We start from the raw sequence: 24,348 nt of genomic DNA on the forward strand, positions 1-24,348 counted from the left end.
CAACTCATCTTCTGTGAGCCACATTACTCCCAAAATTGTCCCTCTGTTTTAACTTTAATTGGAGCTATAATAGATGTTACAGGGGATTTTATAAAAATGAAAATTATATCCATTTGTCTTTCTCTTTTTTTCTTCTTGCTATATGTGTTGTCTCTATAATATAGTTTCTTAGATACTTACTAACAAATGTTACTGAAAATGCATGTGGTATAATGTTAGGTGCAAAAAAAAAAACCCACAATTATATAAAACTGAAAATGGTAGGTAGAGTTTTGAGGAGACTAAAAAAGAGAAGCTAATGCACATACCGTGTATTGGTGCACGGTATTCCATTAATGTCTACTCTTGTTATCTTGCCATTTTCTAGCCATTGACCTCATTACTTATTTGAAGTTGCTACTGCTGCTGATATTATTTACTCTGGCCAGAGGTATTTGCATCTGCATGCCTGTTTTATGACGGCATGAATATCTCATCCACGTGTTGAACATTTCTCCCTGAAACAGCAAGCTAGCAGAGACAAAGTGCCAGACTGAAAAGACCTTTGCAAACAGAGAAAAGAAATGTAAATTAAAGGCCAGCATAGCTGAATGGTTGTGTTTTGTCCTTTCCACAACATCCTAGCCTGAAGGCGAAGCAATGCCATAAATAGTATTTCTTTAAATAAAAAGGGACCAAACCAAACAAACCCAAATCCACTGCCCCAGAGTCAATTCCAACTCATAGTGACCTTATAGGATAGTGTAGAACTGCCCCATAGTTTCCAAGACTGTAAATCTTTACGAAAGCAGGCTGCCACATCTTTCTCCCAAGGATGGGCTGGTGGGTTCCAACTACAGACCTTTTGGTTAGCAGCTGAGTGCTTTAACCCCTGTGCCACCAGGGCTCTAGTAAGGGAGAGTGGCAGTATAGAAAAATCCATCACCCTGGGTGAGGTAGTGGGGGAGGTTGATAATGTATATAGATCATATTTTTTTCTCTTATAAAACATTAATAAATTTGAATTTAAGAGACAAAATATCTGTTTAAGAATTAAATCTGTACAATGGAATACTATTCAGCAATAAAAAGGAATGAACTATGGTTTCCCATTACAGCATGGATGAACCTCAAAATGATTATGCTAAAGAAAAGAAGCCCCACAAAAGAGTATACATTATATGAGTCCATTTATAGCTAATTCTAGAACGTGCAAACTAACTCTTCACGACAGCAAGCAGATCAGTACTGGACTGGGGAAAGGAAGGTGAGGGGGAGGAATTACAAAGGGGCATGAGGAAACTTAGGAGTGATGGGCAGATGCATCACCCTGATTCTGGCAGCGGTTTATGGGTATGCACCCATGTCAAAAGGAGCCCTAGTGGCACAAGGGTTAAGCGTTCAGCTTCCAACTGAAAGGCTGCGGGTTCAGACTCACCATCCGCTCAGCAGGAGAAAGATGTTGGGGTCTATTTCTGTACAGATTTACAGACTTGGAAACCCTATGAGGCAGTTCTACTCTGTCCTATAAGGTCACTATGAGTCTGAATTGACTCAACAGCAATGTTTTTTTTTGGCGGGGGCACATGTCAAGTCTTACGGAGTTGTACAATTTAAATAATATGCCACTTGTTTTTTGCAAGTCATGCTTCGAAAAAGCTGTTAAAAATTAAATCTGTTTTTTCTTTTAACTCATATAATGAGTTGAATTTTGATCTTTTGACTGGCAACAGTTGTTTGCGATCAGCTGCTAACATAAAGGTTGCTGGTCAAACCCACCCAGTGGCTCTGAGGAAGAAAGGCCTGGCGTTCCGCTTCCATAAAGATTACAGCCAAGCAAACCCTAGGGAGCAGTTCTCCTCTGTAACACTTGGGGTCACCATGAGTCAAGCCCCAATTCGAAGGCAGCTAACAACAACATTTTGACTATTTCACTAAATATTCAAAATATTTCACCAAATCCAAAATCTTGCTAAGATTCCCCGGGGCACTTAATGATCAAATCAGAGTAAATTTTCCAATACTTATTCTTATACTCTACTGTGCTTTTTAAATCACTTTAACCATTTTGTCTTAATTGTATTTGCATATGCTAAATATGCAAATATTTGCATATGCTGAGTATGCTGAATATGTTTCATATTTAGATGCTATAATCCTAATTTTCCTTAGTATCCTAAGCAACTTTATGAGGTTGAGGTGGGATGCCATGACGAAAGTTTCCAATTTTCCTCATGAAGACGTATCTAATGTCCTGCTTTTTAGTTTCCCAAATGGAGTCTTAGTTATACTGCAGCAGTACTAAGGGTTTTTTCATTTAATAAACATCTACCAAGCACCTATAAAGTCCCTGCCTTCGAGGAAGAGAAAGGAAGATGATGCTGTCAGCACCCTACTAAGCCAGGTGCTTTACATGTGGCCCCCAAATTATGTCTTTTTACATGAAACACACTTAAGAGATTTCAAAGGGTAGTTGAGTCAGAGGATGCCCTCTGGATACTGGCCAAATGCTGCTGGCATTAGCTTGCTTCTGACAGAAACGGATCTCCAAAACACTGCCCTATTCTCATAGAATTGTGAAGCCACAGCATGCTATTAGGTTCTAGACAGGTCAGCTTTGGCTTCTGCACATCCCAGCCCCCCACAAGCTCCCTCACAACAGGGAGAGACCTCCCTCTCACACAACCTCCTTCTGCCATCGGTACCACCAAGACTGCTGCTGAACAGGAAAGACTTTGCCACCAATTTTTAGTTCAACGTCATTAGCGATGCAGCTTTTCCTTGCCTCAGTCATTGCAGATAGTCAGAAAGATGAGCTCTATGCACCGTCTCTCTCACTCTCCTCAGGGAATTTATATAAAACCAGAAAAGGATTAGAGGCAAGTATCTAATTGACTGAGGGCTCCAAGTTACTCTGCCTGCCTGTTTAGAGAGCTGTCTGAGTTAACTACCTGATTTTTGGTTTCTGATTTGCATCCTGACCACGCAAACCTGGTCTGAGTAAAAATATCTTTTGCTGTGGAAATTCCCTTTTAAAAATATTATCTGCGTAAAATGCCCCAAGTCTTTGGCCCAGCATTCCCCTTCTACGAATCTATATGAACAATGCAATCAGAAACACAAACAAAGATCTATGTCAAAGTTGTAACTGTAATAACTTTATAATAATATTAATAATGCTCATAATTCAATTTCAGTAACTGAAATTATTTGTATTTGAGATACTGGAAACATCTGTTGTATTGACTTCAGTAAACACCCTGTGGTACATTCATCTGCTATAACGTACAGGCATTAGAAATAATGTTTACTAAGAATTTGTAATGATTTGGAAAAGTATATACAGTAGAATGTTAAAAGGACATGATAGAAAATTGCAAAATTCATGCAGAGTTCTAAGAAGCGTTAAATGAAGAAGTCAGCTAATGCAAGAACAGTATGTACCACAGTTCCTGACACATAGTGTTGAATCAGTGCTATTATCTCAACTAACACACATTTGTGCAGAGAGAAGAGATCGCCATTATAAGCAGCAAAGTCTTCAAAATAGGATAGGGGTTGGGGGTGATTTTTATTGTATTCTTTCCATGCTAATGTATTTTCTAAATTTTCAGCAGGAAATGTATAAGACATCTATCATCGAATCAAAATTATTTACTGAAAGGAAGGAATTGACATTTGCATAGTTACAATTTTTTTAAAAACGTGGCTAATAGAGTATGCAGCTATTCACAGAGGAGAGCAAAAGCACTCATCTGGAAAATAAAAACCCCATAAATTGACCTTTTTTTCAGAACCAGCTGTTATTAGTTTCATTGGCTGACGTGGTTATTCTGATAATTTTTGAGATAGTTAAAATTATTGGTAAATAAATGGAAGATTAAGGGTGGAAGAATTTCAACTCCCAATATTATTGTGTGTGTGTGTGTGTGTGTGTGTGTGTGTGACTGTATGAGACTGAAGAGAGTGAGAGAGAACGCATACACTCAAGCATTTTTTTCAGACTGTGTATTTTACCATATTCAAGGAAGTTTTCAAGGCCCATTGATTTGTGATGGGCTGTCAGCAATTATATGGAAGGAAAAATCAAGTGATCTTCTGGAAAAGAATGCCACTGCTCTCCACTTCTTCAGGCTCCTCCCAGTTATCACCTTGTTATGCATACCTTCAAGGTTACCGTCAATGGTTAGTGGGCTCGTTGACTTTTCTCGTTCCTTTATGAAGGTAGCTTTTGTCCCTGAGAATGCTCCTATTCAAAATGCTCAGTAAGCTCTCAAAATTAGGAATAAATTGAGAACTCTTTAAAAAAAAAATGTTTTCAGTAGCCCCTTTGTGGTGGTGTGAATTCATTCTTGTTTTATTTGTCATATAGGCCTTGTTGACATTGGCACCATGTACTACTCTGAATGTGGGCCCATCTACCGCAGAGATTCTGATCCGTGGAATATCTCGCTCTCACCTGAATGCCAAAAAAAACAAAAACCAAACCCACTGCTGTCGAGTCGATTCCCACTCATAGTGACTCTACAGGACAGATGAGAACTGCCCCACAGGGTTTCCAAGGAGCAGCTGGTGGATTCGTACTACCGAACCTTTTGTTTAGCAGCTGTAGCTCTTAGCCACTGCACTCCAGGGCTCCCACCTGAATGGACTGCTCAGTATTTCCAACATTAAGCATAAATCTGATCTCACTGAAAACCAAACCTGTTGGCTTCGTTCGAGTCGATTCCGACTTATAACAACCCTATAGGACAGAGTAGACCTGCCCCATAGGGTTTACAAAGAGTGGCCGATGAATTCGAACTGCCAATCTTTTGGTCAACAGCCTGAACTCTTAACCACTGTACCATCAAATTCCCAGAATGTGAGACGGAGTTGTTTTCTGCTTCCGTATGCAGCTTTCTGATACTTGCAAAGAGCATTAACTCAATTGACAAAACACCGATAATAATTAAATGGGCACAGTGAAATCATTTGTTACCCAAAACTTGTTACTCAAACCTACATTATTACAAAGGAGAAAACGCCAGTAGCCTCCTACAGCTATTGCTACACGATTGCAAAAGAGCAAGTGGGTTAAAGTTGTATTATTTATTTATTTATTTAAGAAACTATATTTGCCAGAGAACAGAGATTGCACCATTTCTGTTGCTAATACTTATAACTCCATAACATGGACTGTTTTCACAGGCAAATGAATTTGCAAAATCCAGATTATGCTGCCTTAGCTACAAATATCAACAAAGTCAGCAAATAAACAATTCTCCTAGGAGCTATCTAGCAAGTTATGCTAATATCATTAGACTCCTTTGGGAAGGATAATACAACCATTGTTCATTCATCCACTCTATAGTTAGCTAAATCAATAAATATGTATTGAGCACCCTGTGAGCAGAGCGCCCTGCTGGGTGGGACAGGAGACAGAAGATGGCTGAGATACAGTCCCTATTGTCTGGGGATCCATAAGAAGGAGAGGAGGTCAGTTATATATGCAAATATCTAAACAACATGTTGTCCTTGTGTGCCGTCGATTCCGACTCACAGTGACCCCATAGTAGTAGAACTGCCCTGAAGGGTTTCCTAGGCTGTAATCTTTACAGGAGTGGATTGACAGGTCTTTTTTCCCACGGAGCCGATGATAGGTTTTGATCCACGTACCTTTCCGTTAGCAGCGGAGTACCTCTAACCGCCGTTTGTATTTGGCGCCAGATCTTCGCGCCTGCGGGCCAGGATGTTGGCCCAGACCAGGACCTTGGCGCATGCGCAGACCTGGAGACTCGTGTCTACCTGAACCCCGACCTGAGCAACCCAGGAGGGAAGATATTCACAGCACCACGAGCCACTTCCCACAAGGTGAGAGATCCCAGCCGACGGGGACTTCCTTTGAAGAGTGACTCAGCATGATTTAGCACCTGGATCTCCAAATTTGGGCATGAGAGGGCTCGGGATGTAGGGTTTCAGGACCCAATCCTGGCCCCCTGGGGACTCGGGGACATAAAAGGTCCCCAGTCCCCTCCGGTGGGGAGTGCATGGTCTTTTGGCCGCCAGGGCCCATGTTGCTCCTTGTCTGCACATTGAATTGCCACTTTCTGTTTCCTTGCAATTGGCATCCATCTTATTCCAGTTGGCTAATAGGGCAGGATAAGAACCTGAGGACTTCGGTTATAATTGTGCCGCAAAGGCTCCTTCTAAACAATATAACGGACGCATTTCAGTGGAGTGGATTCCAATTCTACTCTTAGGACAGAGTAGAACTACCTCATAGGGTTTACGAGGTGGTAAGTCTTTATGGAAGCAGACTGCCACATCTTTCTCTCCAAGAGCGACTGGTGGGTTTGAACCACTGACCTCTCCGTTAGCAGCCAAGTGCTTAACCACTGCACTACCAAGGCTTCTAAACAATATAGGAAAAGGTAGTTCACGTCTAAGGGAAACGCAGATAAAGCCCAAAACCCCAACCTCTCTCTTAATCCCACCGTAGAACCCAGTGCCGGGAAGGAAGGCTGTATCTCCTAGGGGGACCTCAGATATGTACTTTCTAACATTTTCTCCACCTCTGTGGAGAAACATTATCACTTCTTAATGAGAACACCGCGCCTACCTTCCAGATGGTCTTCTTGCATCTACTCTTGTCTGTCTCCAATCAGTTCTCTCTGTTTGCAGTAAGTTATGATATTTTAAAGTCCCAGATCTGATCATGGCAAATACCTGCATATTTAGCTTCTGGTTTCTTTTGGAATAAAGACCAACATTTTCACCATGGTCTACTGTGTTATAGATAATCTGGTTCCTGCCTACCTCTACAGGCTCATCCTGAACCAGCCTTTTCCTGTTTTATTCTAAGATGACACTGTCCTCTGTTAGCATCTGTGAGCGTGCTGCGTTCTCTTCTGCTTTAGGGGTCTTTATAATATGGTTTCCACCACCCAGAATAAACTCCTTCCCTCACTACATTAACTCATCATTCTACTCTGTCATATAGGGTTGCTATAAGTTAGAATCAACTGGACACCATACAAAACAACAACGTTTCTTCAGATCTCAACTGCAAGTCCACTAAGGTCGCCATGAGTCAGAGCTGACTCGAGAGCAGCTAACACCATTACCTTGGAAAGACTTCTCTACAGCACCAGATTGGATGACATTACACGTTTTTAGAGCACCCGGCATTTTTCGCTTGTTAACCTTATTTTAGTTAGATACAACTGTATGTGACAGAAAACTGGAAATACCAGTGGCTTAAAACAGCTAAGGATTTTAAATGTTTTTCCCATCTTGCCTGTTATTTAGACTCATCCTGTATTGACTACTTGGTGTAATGTCCAGGGTTTGGCCCCATTTTATGATTTAATTCATGACAGGATAATGTTGATCTAAATGAAGTAGTCTACCAAATCCGTCTTCCCCGGGAATGAAGATTCATGTTGTCGTTAGCTGCCATTGACTTGGCCCCCAACTCACGGCAACCCCATGCACAATGGAACAAAATGCTGGCTGATCGTGCGCCATCCCCGTGATCCGTTGCTGATCTGACGGTTGTGATCCATTGGATTTTCATTGGACTGCCGGGTCTTTCTTCTTAGTCCACCTTAGTCTGGAAGCTCTGCTGAAACCTGTTCAGCATCACAGTAACATGCAAGCTCCCACGGACAAGTCACGGCTGTGCATGAGGTGCACTGGCCAGGAATCAAACCTGAGTCTCCCACGTGGAAGGCGAAAATTCTGCCACGAAACACCAACAAAGATTCATAGACGGCGGATAAAAAATCTTAAGAGAAACAATTACTTCTGGGGAAAAGTAACCCATATACTTTTCTATTTCAAGGCAGTCACTCTTCAGAGTTAAAGGGAGTACTGTTGATAATTATAATAGGGCAACACGTGGGAACCAGGACTCACCTGGGCAGAGTGGAAAGTTCTGACAGAGGAATTAGAAACAAGCTGAGCAGAGAAAAAGCAGAACAGAACAAAAACAGGAGAATACAATGAAACATTTTGAAACTATGTTACAACAAACACCTAGCCGACTAACATACTTGCATAGAGTAAACTAGACTAACAACACGTTGAGAAGACCCAGTAAAAACCCAAACCAAGCCAAGGAAAGGGCATGAGGAACAGTTAAAAAAAAAAACCTCACTGCTGTCAAGTTGATTCCAACTCATAGCGACCCTACAGGACAGAGTAGAACTGCCGGCAGGGTTTCTAAGGCTGTAAATCTTTACGGAAGCTGATGGCCACATCTTTCTTCCATGGAGACGCTAGTGGGTTCGAACTGTCTACCTTTCAGTTAGCAGCTGAGCAGCACTCTCTGTGAATAAGCCACAGCTGTAACCACAGGTAGAAAAACAAACAAAAAGTGCAGCCTACTCACTGTCGAAGTTTCAGAGTAATCTGTTCAAACAACCTAGAGCATCATCATCTCAGCACGAAGGACTCACAGAGACATACAAACAACCCTGGATGGAAGATTTCACACCCACACTATGTACCATGCTTTCAAGATATTAATCTTCAGTTCGTCATGAGAAAATATTAGCTAACCATTTGTTTTCTGATTATTAACTTAAGTCAACTCAGATACAAAACAACAGACAGCTTCCAAAGATATGGATCATAGTAAGACAGGAGGGAAAGTTGCATAAACAAGCGATTGACTATTAATGATAGGAAAGGGCCAAGCAGATGTACAGAGGTCATATTACGTCTCGCACACAGTAAAGGGAGGTGGATGAGTTATAATTCCACTCTGGCTGCCTTCAACGTTATTGATTTTTCCACTCCTTAAACATGAAAACGGAAGAAAGGCAAAGGGAGAGACTCCAGCAGATTTTCTTTTCTTTTTTTTTTTTACATCTTTGGCTTGAGTTAAACCCATAAGGGCCTGTTCTACTTGATGTAGAGGTAAGTGTCTGGTCCTTTCCTGGCTATAATGGAGGTGAAGTTACCCTGCTTTGTTATCTTTGTGTCTTGGGGAACAGTAGTCATGTGAACTCATCAAAAACCGGGATGGGCAGAAAGAAAAGGAAGTGTGCCACAGTGGAGCTGGGTGAAGCTGCACTGTGTAGACCCCGGAGGAGCAGGTCTAGGGGGCCTCCCTTGCCTTTGCTGCAATCAGGTTAGTCAATAAAGCACGTGGTAGAGCCTCCCCACCGCCCCCCACCTCGCCCCGCTAAGTATTCTTTAAGAAAATAGCTGTTTTCTCCCACAAATAACATGATATCCACACCTGGCCGTTGAAGGTCAAAGAAGTGATGTGTTTGCTTTTATTGATTGTCAAAGATGAATATAGTACCATAATGCTTGTTTTAGGATGTGCAGTGTGATCTACAGAATCTTTGGGAAAGATATCAAATGAAGGATATTTAATGAAAAGCAAAACAGAGATACTCTTTCTCTAGTAGCATTGTCTTGAAAACCATGTTACATCCCTGGGCCACCTGGAAATTTCTTATTTCCCAAATTTAATTCTGAACTGCATTCCTTGGAAGTATTCCTCTGAAATGACTAACTCATGATAATGTTGTGTCACTCCATGTTTGTAAACATGTTTTTATTATTTGCATCCTTATTACCTCCTAAAAGCTGCCACATTAATGAACATAATTCTGAGGGAAAAAAATGAGTGTAAGTCACCATATGGTAGGTGTGATGGTTTCGGTTGTGTGTCAAGTTGGCTGGGTTTGGCAGTTATGTAATAATGTAATTTGGCAGTTACGTAATGATGTAGTTATCTTCCATTTTGTGATGCAATATGCAATCACCTCCTTGAAGTGATCAGCCGTGATCAGCCAATCAGTTGTAAAGGGAGTTTCCTCAGGGGTGTGACCTGCATCCAATATATACGGAAGTTCTGGTAAAGCGCTGGCTTTTCCTCGCTCTGGATCCTACACCCAGCAGCCTGTGTATTGCCTGCCTATCTTGATATTCATCAGCCTCCACAGCCTGTGAACCAGCAGCCTGTCATCTCACCTGCCAATCTTGCGTTCATCAGCCCCTTCAGCTACGTGAGTCAGGAGAGGCTTCCAGCCTGATACCTGACCCACGGAATTGGGACTTGCCAGCTCTACAACAGCGTGAGCCATTTCCTCGAGATACATCTCTCTCTGTCTTTCCCCCTCTCCATCCCTCCCTCCCCCTCTCTCCACCCCCCATCTCTATATATGCTTCACTGGTTTTGCTTCTTAGAGAACCCAGCCTACGGCAGCAGGCAAGTCACAGCTAAACACGACACTTTCAGGACAATATACACCTTCCATGAGGTTTGCTCTGTTGCTTCCTAATTATCTTCACAGGAACGGGTTCTGGGAAGGCCACCCTACTTGGCTCCACTGCAGATTAGCTTCATCCTTCTCACATCAGCTATTGTCTTCTCCTGGGACTTCCACGCATTAATTAGCACAGGGGAGAAAATGGCATAACCTTTCCCAAACAGTACTGCAGAATTACGTGTTAAATGCAAAGGAAGTCATGGCAGACCAGATCACAAGCAAAAACTAACACTCAGAGAAAAGAGTTTGCCATGAAGTACCAAGCAAGTACCCTAGACCCTAGGCCTCAGTTTCCTCATTTGTAAAAAAAGGGGTTGCACTAGATTTCTAAGGTCCTTTCCAAAATTAAAACCTGTTATTGCTTAATGCTTCCTGGAAATTGCCTAGAAAGGGCTTTTTCCTCGAAAAGATTCACCAGTGGGAAATAATGCATCTGGCATGTATCTTATTCCATCTTCATATACTGAGACAAAATAAATAAATAACCCATTGCCATGGAGTCGATTCCGACTCATCACTACCCCATGTGTTACAGAGTAGAATGGCTCCTTAGGGTTTTCTTGGCTGTAACTTTTATGGAAGCAGACCCTTTCTTCCGTGGCACTGCTGAGTGGATTCAAACTACCAATCTTTAGGTTAGCAGACAAGTGCAAACTCACTTGTGCCACACAGGGACAAGGTCAAACCTAAAACCATGATGGACAGAAACCAAATATAGTCACAAGTTTAAGACTTGTAGACAATGGGAATCTGCAACCTGCTTTCACATCCACCATGCTGGCTTTTCTCTGAATTGATTCCAAATTCTTGATAGCACCTTGAGTCAGAGTGCCCACAATTAGATATAATCATCTAGGGAAAATCTTACCAGTGCTAGAGCTATAATTCCTCATTAGCATAATAAATAAAATTAGAAGAGATCTGAGTTATTTTTTCTTAAGCACAACTGTACGGGCTTACATACACCTTTTTTTCCAATATCCATACAATTTTTCTTCCATAGTAGTACCAGGTCATTACTTTTTCTTTTGAGTTGGTGCTCTTTTCTTCTCTAAATGAATTGCCCTTCAGAAACATTATTCACTATCTTTGAAAATAGAAATTTCAGTGGCAGCAAGTCATAAAATTAAAAAATCCAAGTATTGCTTATGTTTATATTTTTACTAATATAAATAACACTGTGATGAGAATCCTTGTGATAACTCTTACACTTGCAGATTATTTTTTAAGATAAACGACTAATTGTCTTTTTAATTCCTGTGTTCAGCTCCTAGCCAGACTGCAAGTTCTTCAGGCTATGGATCGTATCACAGACCTTTTCATATTATGACACCAGGCGTAAGCTGCAGTCTCTAATGAGGGGACTACAGAAAGTTGCCTCACAATAATTTGGACATTAAATAATTAAAATTTATTTTATAAAGTTATGCTATGAAGCAAGTGACTATTATAGAAGAGATATGGAAAATTAACTTGAAGAAATAAATCAGCTCTCAACCCTACAAAACTTAACTTCAACATAGTGGAAGAGAACATAACTGAAGGAAAACTTCGTTGGTAGGATTGTAGGCACCAGCTAGGTGTCTGTCAGTTTGTCAGACCATGGTGGCTTCCATGCTGCTATGACCCAGGAAGCTGTGCCATTGGTATTTCAACATTCCATGGTGGACCAAGATTCAGCAGAGCTTCCAGACTAAGACAGACTAGGAAGAAAGGCTGATCTATTTCCAAAAATTAGCGAATGAAAACCTTATGGATCACAACAGAATATTGTCTGATATAGTGCTGGAAACATGAGCCCTCTAGGTTGGAAGGCACTCGAAACACACAGTGGATGCAACAATGCATACCAACAATTGTGAAGATGGTACAGGATGGGCAACATTTTGTTCTGTTGTACATGGGGTCACGATGAGTTAGATCTGACTCAATGGCAACCACCACCACCACCATGATAGTAAGGCAATACCACCATGATAGTAAGGCAATATATGGGGCCGTAAAAGCACAGAAAAAAATTACTGTAACTGACACAAAATACTCACTGTTTATTGAAAGTTTATGGAGTCAGAGCTTTATTAATATACTTTGACATGTTCTTTTCCCAGGAGCAAAACCTTCCCTATAGTCAAGTAGAAATCTCAGTCTGCAACTATTAAACACTAGGTTCTTCTGACTCTTGTAACTCATCAAACCTCCTTCCTATCGTCACGTGGCTTCCCATGTAGGTCCCCAGGGGACAGAAAACTTGGGCTTTCTGACTTTCAGGCTTCTGGGCCTTATGAAGTTATTTCTCATTAAAATTAAGATATATATTCATTTATTTAGAAAACCTATATTGAGCAGCTGCTCCTTGCCAGACCTATGTCAGGCCTTTCGGATACAAGGGTATATAAAGTAAACCCTACCCTCAGGAAGCTTACAGTCTAAAAGAGACCCAGAAAAGTAAATAGGGCATTTCAATACAATATGATAATACCTGTGATGTGATTAAGTCCAGGAGGCCTTTGGAATACATGGAAGGGTCTTGTGGTGACGGAGCATAAAAGAACATTTGTATAAAGAGATAACCAATCTGGATGAAAACAGAGGGGTAAGTATAAATTAGTGAGGTAAATGGGTGGAGACTTGGGGGCAGCCAGTAGGGAGGGAGGCGAAAGTAGCTGCTGGGTAGAAAAACTGTGCAAGTCATTTTGCGCTCAGAGGGCAAATCCCCTTGAATGGATGGAACACAGAGCGGGAAGTTATAGACCGCTGAGAGATGAGGCAGGACACCTAAGTATGAACATCTTAGCAGACACGCTGAGGGCATGATCCTAAACTTTGCAAGCAAGGCAGTGACTTGATCACTTTACTTCTTTCAATACGAGACCAAATAGACAACTCCTGTCCAGAAGCGAGGTGAGAAGGCAGGAAAGGACAGGAACTGGATGAATGGACACAGGGAACCTGCGTGGAAAGGGGGAGCATGCTGTCACATTGTGGACATTGCAACCAACGTCACAAAACAATATGTGTATAAATTTTTGAATGAAAACTTAACTTGAGCTGTAAGCTTTCACCCAAAGCACACACACACGCACACACACACAAAGAAATGAAAAACAATGTCTGTGTCCTTCATTGTGTGCTTCTCTCCCGGGCACTGTGATAAATGCTTTCTGTACATTGTGCCACAAGGTGGGTATGTTATCCTCATTTTTCTGCTGAGGAACTGAGTCTCTGATTCTCTGTGTCACTTGCCCAGTTGCCCAGAGTCACGCAGCTGGTAGCTGCAACACTGCTGTCCTGAGCTAGGTCTCCCTGACCTGGAGCCCTTCCTATTACACAATACTGTCTTACTACTACACTGCTGGCAAGTACTCCACCCGGGTCGGGTACATATCTGCATGCAATAAGTGCTACTTCGTGTCCTGGATGATGCTGGGTAGGGTTTCCTAACCCAGGTCAGTGAGGAAAATAGTGTTGAGTAATATTGGGTTCAGGGCCATCCACTGCAAAATACTGTGGGTGAGATCCTATTAGGTCTACACTGATCTGTTTTCAATGACCCGGTTGCAGCCCCAGGCTTTAGCAGATGTGAAGTATAGGCAGTACTGGGATGAAAGGACATGCGGTCAAGGCCATGGACTAAACACAGCAGTGGGCCATGCCTGGAGAAGAGTGGCTTTGAAGTGTGTTGAAGAATGTTTAATGGCATGAGAGAGCGAGCTCTGGATACACTCTCAAGCGTAAAAAGCAGGCGACTAAAATGTATATGCTGTGTATTGGGTATTATGCTTTACCTGTACACGCACAGACGTAATGTCTGCAAAAACACGGGAAGGAACTACATAGCAAAGTAAAAACCATGTGTGTGACACACTAGAAGTTTACGGATGATTTTAATTTTCTTCTCTATATTTTCCAAATTCTTTATAATGAGCATGCATTGCTTTTTATATTCAGGAATTTTTTTCTTCTTCAAGAAATTATGGCCAGAAATTTAAAAAAATGGTGTATTGAAGTGTGCATTTTAAAAAGTGTGCAAATCGTAATTGTACAACCCCATAAGTTCCCAAAGTGAACACATCTATGTAACCCGCATCCGGATCAAGAAATAGAATGTAGCCACCAACATTTCCAGAAGTTTCTTGCATACCCTCTCCCAATCATTACTTCCCTTCAAAGATAACTTCTAACACCACGGATTAGTTAGCCTATTTTTTTATAATATATTAACAAAGAGCAGTGCAGTATGTACTTTTCTGAATACGGCTTATTTAAATATAGGGTCCCTATGAGTCAGAATCCACTCGATCGCAACAGGTTTAACCCACCTGCAGCCAAGAGATTTTTGTTTTTGGGGGGGAGTGCCTGGTGGCACAGTGGTTAAGCGTTTAGCTGCTAACAAAAAGGTCGGTTTGAATCCACCAGCCACTCCTTGGAAACCCTATGGGGCAGTTCGCCTCTGTCCTATAGGGTCGCTATGAGTCGGACTCGACTCGATGGCAATGGGTTTGGTTTTTGGTTTTATTTAGATTAATACCATGCATGTTCTTGCATATAGAAACAGTTTTCGTCTGCACTGTTACATCATATTCCACTGAATGAATATACTACATTTTGTTTTTCACTTTGAGGCTGTTAGGAATTGTGCTGCTAAGAGCATCCCTCTGTGTGTGTGTGTGTGTGTGTGTGTGTGTGTGTATTATGTATGCTTTTTTGTTGGATATATACCTAACAGTGGAATTGCTGGGCTATAACTAATGCACGTGTTTAACTTTGGTAGAACTGTCAAAGGGTTTTCCAAAGTGACTATACCATTTGACTCTCGCACTAACCATGCATGGAAGCTCTAATTGCTCGACATTTTCACCAGCACTTGGTATGACTTTGTATCTTTTAACTTCGGTCTTTCTGGTGGGTGTGTAACAGTTGTATTGTGGTTTTGATTTGCATTTCCCTCATGATTAATGGAGCTGTGCACCTTTTCATGTGTTTCATGGAGCCCTGGTGGTGCAATGGCTAAGTGCTTGGCGGCTGCTAAGCAAAAGGTGGGTGCTCAGTGGGAGAAAGATGTAGCAGTCTGCTTCCATGAAGATCACAGCTTTAGAAACCCTATGGGGCAATTCTACTTTGTCCTCTATGGTCGCTATAGGTTGGAATCCACTGGCTGGCAGTGGGTTGGTGGCGCAAGGGTGAAGTGCTTGGCTGCTAACGGAAAGGTTGCCGGTTTGAACTCAGCCAGAGGCTCTGCGGGAGAAAAGACCTGGCTATCTGCTCCTGTAAAGATTACAGCCTAGAAAACCAGATGGGGCAGTTCTACTGCGTCACAGGGAGTCGCTATGAATCGAAATTGACTTGTCAGCACCCAACAACGACAACGATGGATATTTGGATATTGTCTTTTGTGATATAACTGTTCAGTTTTCTAACCAATTTTTCTATTGGATTATGTGTCTTGTGGATTTGCAGGAGCTATTTACATCTTCCGGATGCAAGTCTTGTGTGTAACAGATGTAATTGCAAATATCCTTTTCCAGTCTGCAATGGTTTCTCTGGTGGACCGAATTTATTCATTTTAATGCGGTTTACTTTATTGTTTTTTAAAATGATTAGCATTTCAGGGGTCTTATTTAAGAAATCTTAGCCTATGCAAAGGTCATAAAGATATTTTCCTATGCTTTCTTCTGTAAAGTTTCTTGTTTTGCCTTTCACATTTAGATATACAGTCCATCAGGAATTGATTTTGACATATCATGTCAAGTAGGGTTCTAGTTTTGTTTGGTCCCTTTAAGATTCTCCAAACTGATTACCTAAAAATAATGTTTAAAATGTATACAGCACGCCTTCCTTCCCAAGACAACAATCCTTTCTGACAAAACAACAATGTATAATGGTAAGTGAAGGAGGAGCCCCTAGTAAGCGAGGAGGAAGGTGGAAACTACCATGTATTGAGCAACAATTATGCACTCTGCCCCACTTTCCTCATAACATCTCTGTGAGCTGGGTGTTTTTATTCACATTTTATAGATGAGGATAAGACGAGAAATAAAGCAACTTGCCCAAGGTTATACAGTGAATAAATAGAACAGGCAAGATTCACATTCACCTCTTATCTGGTTCCAAAACCTACGCCTTTTCACTATTCCCTGTGCACAAGGAAGGGGAACAGGTGGCAATTAACCCATAGGATTGAGTTTAAAACCTACTTCAGCCAAGTCTATGAGATACAGTCCAATCAACTGTGCGCAGTCAATTGTGTGCTTCCAGCCTTCCAGATCGATAGACTGGCAACTGATTGGATTGACTGTATTCAATCTGATTTATTTTTCAAAATGGCTACAGTAACTGGATTGATTCTTCCATGGTCCCGTTATCTTAGACATAAAGACAGTTCCCTAGGACTGAATTATCTAACATGAATTGTCTCTCTGATAAATTAACACTGCATTTGTCACTATGTGCATTTGAATGAACTTTTCTCAGCAAGGAAAGAAAGTCCCATACATAACTCAGCCTCTGGGACCCCTTTTGCAACTCACTTTGAAGAATAATTTCCCTGAAAGTGATCTCAAAGCATCACTTGCCTAATTGTTGTGAAAATCAGAGCCTTATCTTGTGTTTTCCTATGCTTTCTGCCCACAAACCCACTAGCATCATTAAGAGGCCATAGCTACTTTCTGTCCTAACTCATTTAAGGGGGAAGAAGGTGAAGGTTAGTCAACATTCACATGACGCACTCTTTCTAGACAGAGATGTGTTGCTGTATATAAGATGAGTTGTGCTTTGAACCACACTGTAAAGCAGCGTGATGCGTGGCTCTAGAACGCAAACATTTTTCTTCTGCATCTTTTTTTTTTTTTTTTTTACATGTAGCATGTCACATCTATCTGCTGGAATGCATTTTCTTTTCTCATGATGTTAATATTCTAAACAAACAAGCAAACGTATTACATCAATCCAATCAATACATTCTGAAACTCATGACCCAAAGTTATGGAAATGTATCTTGTACATCTTCAGTGTTCAGCTGAAAATCAATACAAATCCATTACCTAACATTTCAGCTGCTATACACTGGAGAAACAGTCAGAAATAAATCTCCCCAAAGAAAAAATTAAGATATCTTACATAATTACTAACTGTTGGTATTTACTTTTTATAATAGTATACCTGGTGGGCAATCTTTGGTAATTAAGTGTAGAGTAGATCAGCCTCAAAGGAAAAGAAAATATTAAGCTGTTAGATAGACATTGCATATATACTGCTCACTGCTCCAGGGAATCTTCAGATTTTAAGAGACAGACACAGGGTCAGTATTCTTGGTGACTGTTTCTTAGAGCACTGGCTTCCAAATATGTATCCAAGTGTCACAGATAAATAATAGGAAATTACAAAAAATGAAATACTTATTTAACAACATAAAAGCATGATAGATTTAGACAAAAAGTAAGAGAGGCAGCAAGATGCTTAGTTAGCTATTTGAAGAATAACACCCAAGAGAAAAAGTTTACCAAAACTGAGACGCTAAAGAAAAAAAGTCAAAACCCAGTGAAATAATATTTGTTAGAAAAGAAGAGGAATTCTTCAGCTGAGAATGGCTTCAACTTAAGCTGAGAATGGTGTTTGATTTCTTTAAAGTACTTCCCACTCCCACCCAAAAAGATGGCTACATAGCATAGGCATTTCATATGTGAAAATTACAGACATGATTTATCAATAAAGAAACCAAGACTCCAAGAGGCTCAAAAACCAAAAGAAAAAGAAAACACTTGTTGCCATCCAATCGATTCCAACTCATAGGGACCCTATAGAACAGAGTAGAACTGCCCCATAAGGTTTCCAAGGAGTGGCTAGTGGATTCGAACTGCTGACCTTTTGGTTAGCAGCCTAATGCTTAACCACTGCACCACCAGGGCTCCAAGATGCTCAAACAGGTTGAATATATTCTGCCCTAAATCACACAGTCAGTAAGGGCTGGGATTGAAGTCCTGGCCTATGTTACTCTCAGGATCTATCTCTGCTACTTCACTAGGTGGCCTCCCTCTCTCTAGAATTCATTTGCATTTCCATAATTTTTATTACTTTAGGTTTAAGACACTTTAAATAACGGACAATTGCTTGAGAGGAAATATTAGAAAAGATATGGCATATCCCGAATAAAATTTTATAACTCAATAATTCCCAAATCCATTTACACTTAGTCATAAGCATTTACTGAGAGAGCCCCTATCTATTCATTCACTCAACAGATATTCACTGAGCATCTACCATGTTCCAGGCACTGTGCTGAAGACCGGGGCTACCATGAAGAATTTAAAAAACTATGCCTTCCTTTAAAGAGCTCAAAATGTAGAGAAGAATGCAATGACTAAAGGAAATTATGTACAATGTGATACAGTGTGGATGGGTTCCTAATTCAGCTTCCAGGGCTCAAGGGATTCTGTTTCAGAGGTGAGGATTGATGTAAGTTTTGAAATAAGAGATGGGAATTCTGTCATGTGAATAATGGAGATGGGGGTCTCTGGTAAGTAAGGGTTGTATGTTCAATGTCAGGGATGTATAAGAAAACGGGGCTTATTAAAGAAGTAGCAAGTATATTTTTGTAGTCCCATAGCTCAGGAGGTCTGGTGGTAAGAGACAATGTTGCAGATCATGAAATTTGCTGGCCAGGCTGTAAAGTTTGTATTTATCTCAGGGCAATACGCAGTCACTGTAAGATTTTCATTAAAGGAATGACAAGATTGAATTTGGTTCAAAAAAAATTACATTGACAGCCTTGAAGAGGATGAATTAGTTAGGAGTAACGATGAGAATGAAGTAAGGGAAACTCATCAGGAGGCTCTTGGCAATGGTGAGGAGGGAATGGGCTACACAGATATTTAATAGGATGGAACTGGCAGAGACGGATGACTGACAAGACACCACAGATGAGGAAGACAGGGGAATCAAGGATGGTCTCAGGTTTCTCGTTTAAGTCCCTTATTGAATGCTGACCTCAATTCATGAGAACTGGGAAGATAGAGGGAAAGAAATTTGGGGGGAAATAAGATGAGTTCAGTTTTGAATGCTGGAGGCTAGGCTACCAATTCCAATATGGGGATGATAAAAGTGTAAGTAGTCCAGTCAATTCATGGTTTTGATAGCAGTAGGATAAGAAGAGACGTTAGATAAAGAGCCCCAAAGATCGACCCAGAGAATCGTAAACACTTGGGGGGCTTCAGATAAAGTGAAGTCTGAGAAGGAATTCGAAAAGGAGCATCAGGGAGGAGTTTAACCACTCAGACGGCAGAAACCAAAGCTGGGGGCGTGAGGGTGGTGGTGCATTATCTTCAGTCCACCAACACACAATCTCTCTTTGTTTACTTAAAATACATATTCTTATGATTTTAAAATTAACACCTGTAAAATACAAAACTGCAAACAAAATATGATTTCCCCATAATCCTATACCACCTGAATAACTAGGCACTAGTCACACTTTGTTCATATGTCTTTCAATTATATGGAACCCTGGTGGCGCAGTGGCTAACAGCTCAGCTGCTGGCCAAAAGGTTGGTAGTTTGAATCCACCAGCTGCTCCTTGGAAACACTTTGGGGCAGTTCTACTCCGTCTCATTGGGTCGCTATGATTTGGAATCGACTCAACAGCAATGGGTTTCAATTATAGGCATCTAGTTAAAGTACTGGAGCCCTGGTGGTGCAGTGGTTAAGTGTCTGGCTGCTAACCAAAGGGATGGCAGTTCAAATCCACCAGCTGCTCCTTGGAAATCCTATGAGGCAGTTCTACTCTGTCCTATATGGTCGCTATGAGTTGGAATCGACTCGAAGGCAATGGGTGGTTAAAGTATTACAATCTTAAAAAACCTATTTGAAAACTGAATTTGCCTTTTCGTTTTCTTCAGTTAACTTTTAAACTTTGATGTGTAATGACATTTATTTTTGGTTTTTGAGAAAAATTCATTTATTATTTTAATGTGAATATAGAAAATTGGTAAGTATTTCCATAAAACTACATGGTAGATAATAAGTGATTTTCTGTCTATAGAAAATTATTTTTACAATGGATATTTTTCTATTAAAATGGTTTCTAAAAACTATCCTTCTTAAATATGAAAATATTATAAAAATATTATTTTATGTTCTTGTAGACCAAAAATCAAAAGAAGTAGCTTTTCAGCGTTTCCAGTTTCATAAGGTTTATATCTTTGAAAGCAGTGTTTGGAGAACCAGTTCCAGTACAATAGCTTCCTCCTGTTATTTGTGTGATGTACCTGAATATTATTTTGGGTCTTTCATTGTTTTTATCATTTTTTAAAATATATATTTTCCCCCATTCAAATGATCTATCTCTAGGCATCTTTTCAAGAACAATTTTAGATTATACGTCAGGCATACAATTAAGTGCTGGCCTACATGTACAGTCTACACTACAACAATAGACAAAAATAAATAGACTGTGGCCAGTTTGCAGCCTTGTGTAACTGGGGGGAGACCTCTCTGTGTTTGGCTGCAGGCAAACAAACTGTTGGCTTCTCCTTGCCTAGACTCTGCAAGAACAGGTGAATAGGGGCGGGGCTAAGGACAACCACAGACTCATGTGACTTCCGGCTATTGGCCATAGACACAGGAGACCACAGATTGCCACGTGGTGGAGGAGTGGAAGAGCTAAGGGAAGGATGGGAGAATAAATCTTCTCAGGACTAATATACAGACCATGAGCCACTGGTGGTTTGGTGGTAAAATTCTCATCTTCCATGTGGGAGACCCAGGTTCAATTCCGCCCAATTCACCTCATGCACAGTCACCACCTGGCCATCAGTGAAGGCTTGTGTGTTGCTATGATGATGAACAGGTTTCAGAGGTGCTTTCAGACTAAGACAGACTAGGAAGAATGGCCTGGAAATCTACTTTTGAAAATCAGCCAGTGAAAACCATATGGATCACAGTGGTCTGATCCACAGATGATCGTGGGGACTGCATAGGACCTGGCAGCAATTTTGATCCGTTGTGCATGGGGTCGCTGTGAGTCGGGGGAGACATCAATAAAGATAAAGCTCAGGCAGCTCTCTCGGTGTGTGCGTGGAATCTCTTCTCGCCTTCTCGCTGATCACTTCCTCAAGAACCTTACTAGAGGGGCTGAAATCTGGGACCCTAATCTGACTCTCAAAAGTCTTTTCAACTTTCCCTTATGGTGCTTGTTGACTGTGGGTCTCTGCCAGGTTTTAGCCTTCAATGGAGTTTACCGCCTGCTTTAGGCTGCATTCCCAAGCAACCCAACCCTGGGAAGACCCAGCCCCGTGTACCAGGGCCGCTACTGGCCTCACACCGTTGGTGGGCCTTGAATTCTCTCTTCAAAGCCCTGGGGCACAGCGGTGAAAATGCTTGACTGCTAACCGAAAGGTGATTGGTTCGAAATCACCAGCAGTTCCGCAGGAGAAAGTGGTGGCAGTCTGCTTCCCTAAAGATTTAGTGCCTTGGAAACCCTATGGGGCAGTTCTACTCTGTCACATGGGGTCGCTATGAGTCAGAACTGAGTCAATGGCAGTGAGTTAATCTGACTCTCAGACTGAAGTGATCAGTTCCTCCGTTTTGCATTGTAAATCCTATGTTTGCTGGAAGACAAGCTCATGCACAGACTCCTGGGAGGAGGAGTCTACCTGTCCACCAACAGCTGCCTGTAATCCATGTCGTTTCACAGACACTGAGAAGACAGCAGCGGGAAGGCGGAATGCCCGCTTCTGCTCCTGGTCACCCCTCCTTTTGCCAGCAGTAATTAACTCTTTCAAATACAGACACATTCGGAAAACTGTCCTATGTGGTGACTTTCAGAAAGCTCACCTACCCATTGAGTGAAAAAAATTACATCTTGAAATAGCAGTGGCAGAAATCTGTAAATTCTTATATTTTGACATGTTCCCTGTTCTGAGTGAAGCAGTGAAAATCTTCAGGAATCTGAAGAAATTCCATTGCTGTAGGTTAGACCAAAAAAAAAAAACAAAACAAAACAACCAAACTCGTTGCCATCGAGTTGATTCTGACTCATAGCAACCCTGTAGAACTGCCCCATAGGGTTTCCAAGGAGTGGCTGGTGGATTTGAACTGCTGACCTTTTGGTTAGCAGCCAAGCTCTTAACCAGTATGTCAAACAGTGTTTCTCAAATCTGCGTCATGTCTAGACAAAGGCAATTAATTGTACTAGTCTGTAACCGAGGAGGCAATTTCCATCATTTACTAGACACCAATCCGAATAAACTCTGAGATATACCGTGAGTCTTTTTTCTCCATGTGCAAATCAGTGCAAGGTACAGGTTGTCTAAAGGCAAGTACATTTTGCTATGTTCCTTAGACTAGAGTAATATCAGAAAAGGAGCTTGCTTTTCTCTATCCTCTTCAGTAAGGGATGTGTCTAAGAGCAAATGTAAGACCCTTAGTAACCAAAGAAGCCCTGGTGGCACAGTGGTTAAGAGCTCAGCTGCTAACCAAAAGGTCAGCAGTTTGAATCCACCAGCTGCTCCATGGCAACCCTATGGGGCAGTTCTACTCTGTCCTATAGGGTCTTTATGAGTCAGAATTGACTTGACGGCGACAGGTTTGGTTTTAGTAACCAAAAAGTACCCCAGAATGACATGGGCATTTGTTCTGCATCTACTTACACCCAAGAGCTTCTTGAAATGAAAACTGAGTGCTCCGGTGATACTCACTCAGACTCTGCAAATAGTCATGGTGGCTAGGAAGTGTCATCATCACCTGTCTTTTGAAGCCGAAGACCCAGGTATAAAAATGAGGAACAATGCTTTCTAAAAGTGTGAAATTTACCAAGTCAAGATTTAAAACTATGCCCCACAACAACATTTTTTTTCTTAAATGTTATTCTTTGGAACACAAAATCCGGGGAGTCTTAGGTGTTGCCTACATGATTGTGTGAATTTTTTTCAAACTGCTTCTAAAGTAAAATTGCAAAATAGGGTTTTATTTTCCACCATAAGCAATTTTGGACTGAAAATGATTTACTCTTGCAGCTATGTCATTTGAAAATCCACGTGGCATGTGATTGCACTGTGTTTATGTCTAAAATCTGTGTACTAGAACACAAGGCTCATGCAGAGAACCACACACACACACACACACAGAGCAAAAGCTAAGCCAGGTCCTGTTAATTACCCAGTGGGCATTGCCGTTTCTTTCTTGTTTTCACTCCCTCAGCAGTGCAGTGCTACATGGATTGTCTGGCCTGTGGGGACCTTTCTGTCTGGGATAGTACCATTCTGTCCAGACGGGGAGAGACCATATTTTTCTGGTTGTTATTCTCAACACCAAAAACACCTTCCTACAGCCCCTGGCTGAAGTTTCCTTAGAAAAACATTAAATTCCCAAAGTGTCTGTCACAGCAAGCCTTGCAAGGTTAAACTCTGATTCAACAGCATTGTGTTTGTTCCCTATTCCAGAGGTGGTTTGCCCTCTCCGACAGAAAGCTGCAGACTGCAAGCAAATGCTCTCCCAGCCACAGCGGGCGTCTGTGAAAGAGGGCGGTTTGCTTGCAAATGATGAACAAAATTCTCCCTCTTGGAGAAGTAGTGTGAGCCTGACAGTCCAAAGAGGCAAAGCTTGGTTTAAAGCACTGTTTCTGGAAAAGAACCCAGCCGTTCATAATTCCCAATTAGGCCTTGATATAAACACACCAGCCTTAACCACAAAAGCCAAAATCTTAGATGTACATGGTGATTCCAAGAAACATTAAACATCAAATAGAAATATTATAATCCACACAAAGCTTCTTTCTATGTAGGTGTTAACCCAGTGGTTCAAAGTTACTTCTTCTATTTAATGAAGGAAATTAGTTCAATAAAAGTTTATACGCTTTCTGTGTTCCATATTGTGCTTGCATTCATTACGTTACATGTTATATTTCTTGCTCTAATGAAACCTTCGAAGAACTCAGATGCCCTGTGGCAAACAGATTTTCCATATCGGGCAACATGGGGCAAATAACTTTGCACATTTTGCTGGTACATAGTGAAAGAAGTTACTTTGTTTTAAACTACACTTAGAGAAAGATCCAAAGCTCCATTTCTCAGATTTTTAAGAATCTCTCAGGAAAAAGAATCTATAA

The sequence above is a fragment of the Trichechus manatus genome, unplaced genomic scaffold, assembly GCF_000243295.1.
Source record: "Trichechus manatus latirostris isolate Lorelei unplaced genomic scaffold, TriManLat1.0 scaffold00102, whole genome shotgun sequence".
In the NCBI taxonomy this organism is placed as follows: Eukaryota; Metazoa; Chordata; class Mammalia; order Sirenia; family Trichechidae; genus Trichechus; species Trichechus manatus.